This window comes from Nanorana parkeri, unplaced genomic scaffold, assembly GCF_000935625.1.
Source record: "Nanorana parkeri isolate BGI_ZX_2015 unplaced genomic scaffold, ASM93562v1 scaffold491, whole genome shotgun sequence".
NCBI classification, from domain to species: domain Eukaryota; kingdom Metazoa; phylum Chordata; class Amphibia; order Anura; family Dicroglossidae; genus Nanorana; species Nanorana parkeri.
The window spans coordinates 329585-338312 of NW_017306759.1; positions in this window are offsets into that span (position 1 = coordinate 329585).

Consider the following 8728-nt stretch of genomic DNA (forward strand, 5'->3'; position numbering starts at 1 on the left):
GTCCTCCAGGGATGCTATGCGGTTCTCTGCCTCTGAGATCCTCTGGGCCTGTTTCAAGAGCTCCTGGCGTAAGGATTGGATCCCCTTTGAAACCGCCTTATTAACCACGTCCTGTATAGTGGGTCAAAGTAGTTTTGCCACTTCTGCAACTATCAGGCTGTGGTCTGTCATGGAGGGTAAGTCCTCCTCCGACGATGTCAGGAATATCAGAGACGGCGGCCATTTTGGGCTGTTGCTGCTGCTGCGGCCTCTTTCACCCGTACGGGTGTCCCCGTACCTCGGGTCCGTTACGCCGTTTCTCTAGAAATTTGTCCATACTTTGTGGCTCTCAGGAGTCGAGGAACCGTGATGAATTGGGTAGGGTAAGTATCGACTTTACATGCAGATTATTCCTGGTCGTGCGGGAGCTCTTCACTCCGTGTCCGCTACATCAGGCGTCGGAAGTGGTTCAAGTCATATTGATGGGCTTCTCATTGCGGGTGGCTCTGGTCAAGAAGCTGTGGACTAGGGATGGGTTCAATTCATAATGATGGGCTTCCCATAGGGGGTGGCTCAGGTCAAGGAGCTGTTGACTAGGGATGGGTTCAAGTCATAATGATGGGATTCTCATAGGAGGTGGCTCAGGTCAATGAGCTGTTGACTAGGGATGGGTTCAAGTCATTAAGTCTATGGGTGGTGAATCTTGTTATTGAATCAAACTCCACCTTTGTGATACATTTGAAAGCAGACAGGTGATATTTACATGCCCTTGAGGCTGGCAGGTAGGGGAGGCCTTCCCTACGCAACCCTTCCTTAAGGAGTGACTGGTGATGGGCTTCTCATAGGGGGTGGCTCAGGTCAAGGAGCTGTGGACTAGGAATGGTTTGGGTTTATAAACTGGCTCGCAAATGTTGCTTGAAGTTAGAAGTTTGCAAGGAAACCTCATAGAAGTCTAAGGTGGCCTAAGAGTGTGAGAGGACGAAGCACAACAAGGAGACAAACAGTTCATGTGCTGACAATAAGCATGCTGATAGAGAAGATAACAGAGTGAAATAGAGATACGCTCATTACTGTGCTGCTTTTCCTTTCACTGTTCTATCACCGGCTGGGGAGGTGGAAGATGACCTGGGTTCAGAGGAAGTGGGTTGAATAATGCTGGTCATCAGAATGAGGACATCTAGTGGCAAAAAAAGTGCTTTGGGGAAAATCTCTGGATTGAAGGTGACTGTTGCAGCTGGTTTGTTTATAGTATTTTTTTATGGGCTATTCATTTTTATTTTGTTTTTGGATAGACTGTAGTTCGGCTTGATGATGCAGAGAAGGAAGCAGATGTGCAAAAAAATAAAATATCAGATTTCCGTGCTCTCATATAACATAAAAGGATTCATTCTTTATTTGTAAGATTGTTTCTGTCTATCATTTTCTCTGATTCTGGTATGAAATGGGCTGGACATAACATGAGAAAATCTTTTTAGACTTCCCTACACTAACCCCAGAAACTCCCACGACCCCCGGGACTGAGAGCAGCACTGTCCTTGGCCTACAAAAGCTATCAGGTTAGTGTATTAAACAGCTGCCATTATTGTAGACTTCAAGGTGTCTTATGCTGTATGTGTAGATCACAATGGCAAATGTGATTTTGTTTTAGAAAATTGCAAAGGGGAGTAAATGAGTTTAGAGCTGAAGGAGAGAGTGTAAGAAATATAATGGTAGATAATTTCAAAGCAGGAAACTGTAACTCCATCTTTGTGATACATTTGAGAGCTGACAGTTGATCTGGAGATGGGCTTCTCATAGGGGGTGGCTTTGGTCAAGGAGCTGTGGACTAGGAATGCGGTCAAGTCATAATAATGGCCTTCTCATAGGGGATGCTTTAGGTCAAGGAGCTGTGTACTAGGGATGGGCTAAAGTCATAATGATGGCCTTCTCATAGGGGAGCTGTGTACTAGAGATGAGTTCAAGTCATAACGATGGCCTTCTCATAGGAGCTGGCTTTGGTCAAGGAGCTGTGGACTAGGGATGAGTTCAAGCCATAATGAAGCTGTGGACTAGGGATGGGTTCAAGTCATAATGATGGGCTTCTTATAGGGGGTGGCTCAGATCAAGGAGCTGCAGACTAGGTATGGGTTCAAGTCATAATGATGGGCTTCTTATAGGGGGTGGCTCAGATCAAGGAGCTGCAGACTAGGTATGGGTTCAAGTCATAATGATGGGCTTCTTATAGGGGGTGGCTCAGATCAAGGAGCTGCAGACTAGGTATGGGTTCAAGTCATAATGATGGGCTTCTCATTGGGGGTGGCTTAGGTCAAGGAGCTGTGGACTAGGGATGGGTTCAAGTCATAATGATGGGATTCTCATAGGAGGTGGCTCAGGTCAAGGAGCTGTTGACTAGGGATGGGTTTGGTTCCTAAACAATTTTGCAAATCTTGCTTGAGTTCCCAAACTTTGCGGTGAACTGAAGTCCACAGGGGGCAAATCCTGTTATTGAATTTTAGCCATTGTTTTGGGCTCATGGGCAAGCTATTGTCAAATAAAAGGCATGGGAAGCTTAGAACTGTCAAGAGGGACATGTAGCAATCCCAACATATAAAAAATAAAATAAAAAGGGAAGCGCTTTAACCCTGCACCCTAGGCACTGGCCTATGATTGCCTTATGGTAAATACAGCATTAGGCTGGGTTCAGTAAAGCCATTGGATCAGCATGACAGTTGGACAACCAGCAGTGATCAGCAATGGCAATCTCCATAGTTCTCTTGGTACAGGTTACAATTAGGGAGATTTTTTAAAACAACTCACTCCAGTCCTTGCTTTCAGAACAGCTTATAATCGAATATTTCTACAATACAATAGGGCCAATTTGTGTTGACAGTATCAAACTTATGCATCATTCATACTGACCAGAAGCAACATTTTGAGGAGCTCAATAAGTCAGTGGAGGACACCCTTTCAGTTCACAAGGCTCTGTATAAAATGTAAAGCAATGACCATAACTTTTTTTATTAAATGTATCTAATTGTATTTATTCTCCTATTTCCTCACAGGGATTTTGGCTGGAGTTGGGATCATACTCTTTCTGATTGTTTTATGTGTCATATGTGTCATATTGATCGTCCTGAAGAAGAGAGGTGAGCAGATTGAAAGGCTGAAACAGTCATATATATATAGACTGTGTATGTGTGTGTTTCTCCTGCTGGCTTCTCCATCACTAAGGGGCACAGTAGTAATATAGGTGCTGGTGGATAGAACCATTGAATGCAGCAGGGGGGGACTAGAGATCCGACACTCATGGAAGTGTCAGATTCAGAACATTCTTCATGCGGTTGTGTCTCTGGAGATCAAAAGTTCAAGAGAAGTATTTACAATCTTTTTTGCAGAGGAACCTGATTTGGAACTTTTACTTTTTTGTCAGGGTTTGTTTTAAAGCATAATTTAATAAGATTGCCTATAATAAAGACAGTGGGATTGTCACTGGGGTAATAATCTTCTTTTATATTCTATTTTCAGGTGTAATCTGTAAAAAGAAGGAGAGGTGAGTGTTTCAGTGCTGATGACATCCTGTCTCTACGCATATACAGTATATGGATCTTCTGATCTGCTATCCTGTTAATAATACTGTTATGTGATTGTCCTATCACTGTAGGCTTACACTGATGTCCTCATTCTAGAAATGCAGATTTCCCGGTAGTATAGCTTTCAGTATTCCCTCTGGCATTAACTCAGAACATGTCTATAGATTATGACTTCTAAGTTAGGTTTAAGGTTACAGATCAGTGGCTCAGTTTTGACTGACTTGCTGCATATTTCTTCTGGGTCAGTGGGCTTATAATATGTTGAATCCAGAGAATCCCGTTGAATCCAGAGAATCAGCCAGACAGACAGTATTTGCAGAAGAAAGTCAGCAGTGACAGCCTAGGCGTTTTTATTATGACAGGTTTACTTTAATCGCATACATTTACTTTTTTTCCAGTGTAAAACCTTCACCTTCACCTATGAACCATGCTTCAAATACCCCAAGCACTTATGAAGAAGGTAGGGGGAGAGTATAAATGGGATCACTTGTTCCTAAACCTAACTTTCCCTTCCTCTTTCCTTTGCTTTTTCCTTCCTTTTCTCTCTTCTCCTCTTCTTTCCCTTTTTCTTTCTCCTTTCTCATTTCATTTTCCCTTTTCCTTTTTTCTTTGCTGCCCTTCTCCTCTCATCTTTCCTCTCCTTACTCCTTTCCATTTTCCTTTCTCATTTCTTTTCCTTTTTCCTTTCTTGTATTCTTTCCTGCTCTTTCCTTTCTCTTTTCCTTTCCATTTTTTTTCCTCTTTACATTCTTTTCTCCTTTTTCCTGCTCTTTCCTTTTTCTTTGCTTTTGTTCACCTTCACCTGTGAACCATGCTTCAGGGACCCCTTTCTCTTCCTCTTTCTTTCCTTACCTTTCATTTCATTTCCATCTCCTTTCCCTTCCCTTCCTTTTCTACCCATTCCCTCACTTTCCTTCCCTTTTTTTCCCATTACAATGTTCTTTGCCTTTCTTTCCTCTCCTTGCTTCTGTTTGGTTGTTATTCTGACAATAATTTATTTTCTTTCTCTTTAAGTGAGAATGTCGAATGTCAGAAGATCCAGCGGTTCAGCTGATAGCCCAGAGGTGAGAATCATCATCATCATCCATTCACAACTGTATATCTGCCAGCAGCACCCAGCAGCTGTCTGTTTTGTCAAGGGACTTACTGCCTAGTAGAGACACATTAAAAAAAGACAGGAGAGGATCCCACCCCAGGTGCACCACCACCATCACAGAGCCTGAGTAGAAAGTCCCTCTTACCTCTGTCTCAAACTAATAAAAAAGAGATTATTATATACAGGCAGTCCCTGAGTTACATACATCCGACTTACATATGACTCCTACTTACAAACGGAGGCTTGGAGGCTATTACTGTACAGCAGGGGTAGTTGTAATGCAACCGCGCTCGTGCCGAGGAGGAGTGCCTGCCTTTTTGGGTCTGGTTCATAGTACTGTATGTACATTACAGGAAGTTGGCTCTTGTTAGACGTGCAGACGAGGGGTGCCCACCTCTTTTTCCGGGTCACTGTGAGGTTTTTACTGCTGTCTATATCCTCATTTGAAAGATTTAATCTCACTTCCTGTCCTTAAGACAACAGGAAGTGAGAGGAAATCTACCCCTAAGAAGGGAAATTCACTCCTGTAAGAGTTATCATGGGAAAAGGCGTCTCCACTGAAGCTTTACCAGCAAAAAGTTTCCCAGCACACTCACCAGCCACTGTCACTGTTACTGTTAAAAGCCCTTCCATGTGCACCTTGCTGTAAAGCAGGTAACAAATTGATGAGTGCGTTTGCCATTTGTTTTGCTCCACTGAAGCTTTATCACCAATCCTTGTTTCCACGACAACCCAAAATTTTCAAAATCCAATGGTCACAGGGAGAGAAAGTGAGGTTAAATCACACAGCGAAACAAACGTTACAGGGGGATAACCCTTCCCTATGATATCCAAAACGAAAAAAAATAAAAAATTGGGGGGCTGGAGTTACACCTAAAAAATGTACCGGTTGCAACTTACATACAAATTCAACTTAAGAACAAATCTATAGACCCTATCTTTTTCGTAACCCAGAGACTGCCTGTATACAAATTACACATTGGAATACAAGTTACTGCATGTGTTTGTGTCATGGCAGACAAGAGATTTGGTATCACCAAAGCAAAAGAGCTGATTACCCTCATGGGGGTCACTCGGCCACTGGCTTAGAATTCCACAGAATCGCTTTTGCTAGTGAGGGAGCAGCAATGGAGGTGAAAATTGTAATTGCAGTTACCAATCCAAATAAAACTTATTGTACGAGGGGTGGGATTCTAAATATGTAAATGGGAAGGACTTCTTATTCTTATTGGTTTACAGAATATAATGTATCACATGTAACACTGTCTTTCTGTTCCAGGAACCGGGGGGTACGGTTTATGCAGATTTAAATGTGAAAGCACTTCAGCTGGGTGCTGGGAAAAGAAATAAAGGGGACGCTTCAAGCTTTGACAACCAAGTTCTGTACGCTGCTGTTAAATCCGCTACCGATCAGGCTATATATTCAGTTGTTCGCTAGTATCGTGGATATGAGATCTCCTCGGAAAATACATAAAAGTGACATTCTACAGCGTTGGATGACTGTTGGTTGTAAATATCACCAAGTCAGGTGTACCTCACACAATCAAGAAAACGTACACGGATATAAACAATGTGAACTGACACCTATGTGACTATAATTTGTATATTTATGAATTACAGTTGAGCCTAACAGAAGGTTACTACACGTCTCTGTTCTGTCACAAATCCCAAACTAAGGGAGCTATTCTTGTGAAGAGTCCATACACTGAATAAAGATGGCCAACAAGCCTAAAACAGCTGCATGCAGTTTGAAGTAAATGTCTGTATAATATTAAGCTGTATCTGTATTATAAACCAATTAATATGGATTTACAGTTGGCCAACGGGACATTGAGGAATGGTTCCACATGGCTCTTCCCGCTATCCGTAAACAAGGAATTAATCTTTCGTTATTGGGATTTGTGATGGAAGTGAGACATGTAGATACTTTCTGATGTAAGAAGACTCTTCTGTGCTTGGCACTGATTTTGTTGTTAGCCTTTTGGCTCCATTTGGTCCCCCTCACCGTAACCTCTGTGGTTAAACTTTCTCTTATGAGAATTAGAAAGTCAAGGCTTTTGAGGAAGGAGAAACTAGGAATCGGGAAATTGGTTAATGTGGGGAAGTGTTCTACAGCAGGTTGACTGATTTTGGTTTGTTCTTAGAAACTCAAGAGGAAGAGCTGCTTAGTCAATATTGGATGAGCTCAAATTGTGCAGAGCTTGGTGGGTATTCTTCAAACTGCAGTGAAAAGTTGTAGGGGCAGTCCAGATATCCAGCGCTCTGAAGGGGGTATCCACACACACACACACATATATATAAGTGTGGGCAGGGGGTGATATTGGTGTGCGGCTTCCTGATAGTATGGACCGGGGTGTGCGACACGTGTAATCGTAGGACAAAAAAGAGCCAAAAAAAGGAAGCACCACGACCGGGGAGAAGAATTGTTGTGGACCAATCGATGACGCCTGGTTGGTTGTTGGAGTGGTCCGGTGAGCAGGTGCGGTACTTCCCGGCTTGGGTGGTTGGGGATCAGCGGGAAAACAAACGGAGAACGGTGGAGAGGTGAGAAATCACACAAACATGAATCAAGGTGTGGAGTGTAGAGAGTCACCGTTTGGTAAGGATAGATGCGATGTCATCGGCGAGGGTGATGGTGAAGATCCTGAGGTCCTGTGTGATTAGATGAGTGGCTTAGGAAAAGCTTAAAGGTCTATAAGGTGGAGGTGTCAATAGGAAGCCATAGGCTCTTCGAACTGCAGTATTAGTCATGAGGATGGAACATAAAGCAGAACACAGGTGGTGAAATAAGTAGACAAAAAATTGAGGTGAAACTACCCACATATCAATCAAATACACAATCGCAATGTGCGCAAGCTGATTGTCCAGTAACAAGATGGTCAGTGTGAAAGTTGTGGTACCACCCTGTTCTAATGACATAATTCCATCCTTGATGTCAGAAAGTCTGTGTAGGTCCTAATTGCTCAAATGACATGGTTAGAGGTGTGGCTTGCCGTTAGCAATGTATGTGGAGGACAGATGGTGTTGAACATTCATGACATGTTATGGTGCTTAGGCACTCCTCTTCGTCCACACTCATAGCTGTATATCTACAGTTTGAGATCAAATCCACTCCCACTGGAGATTTGGAATGCGTTTTGGTGATGTCACTTTTCTCCTTGCTGGAGGCTCTGACTTGAGGAAGCAAAACTCTGCCTCTGTCAAGATGGTTTCTTCCACACAGAAATACAGCTCAGAACAAGGCGCGGTAAGTCAGTAATGGGGAAAATATCAGCTTCAAGGAGACCACAGGCCATACTGGTGACTAGTCCCTTATCCTCCACCTACCATTTTAGGCACAGCTTTTAGAATTTAGCTCCTTTTTATATTCCTGCAGTTTGCTGTCTATGCCTAAAACGTCTGTGAAGGTTCTCACTTATCCAGGTCAGGGTATATCTGTAGGACTCGCTGTATTTTTCTTAAAAAAGAAAAAACATATAAACAGCGCTCTCGGATGGGCAACAAATTAGCTTTGAGGCGTGTGTGCAGCCCTGGAAAACAGGAGGAGAACCTGTGGATTGTAAATATTCAAAAAACCAAGAAAGGGCGCAGAGAACACTGGCTAGTTAACAAAGTAGTGATGAAAAACTGAAGGTGGTGGCACTTACGTGTGAATGCCAGGATCTGGAGATGGAGGATCGGGGCACTCGTGGTGTGGTGTCCGACTGTGATCGATGTATTAATCCAAGAGGTATATCCACGGGAGAGTGTAGATGAGAAGAGGGGACTTCGTCCGAAGTGCCGTGAGGGGTCTGTGCGGTGTGGGAGAGAGGCAGGGGGGATCGCTGTGGTGTCGGCAATAGGCAGCGGGCGATGGACGGGGCTGTAACAGCCGCAGCTGTGTGTGTCTCAGCGAGCGGTAACTGTCAGATCTGCTGGGGATCATGTGCAGAAGCAGCTGGCAGATGCCGCAAGTCGAATCCAATGACGTGTTGGAAAGGGATCATTCAGACAGGAACCGGGTGTTGGATAGGGCTGTGGCAGCCGTGGCCGCGTGTGTCAACGAGCCGTCTCTGTCGGGTCTGCTGGGGACAGTCAGACGCCG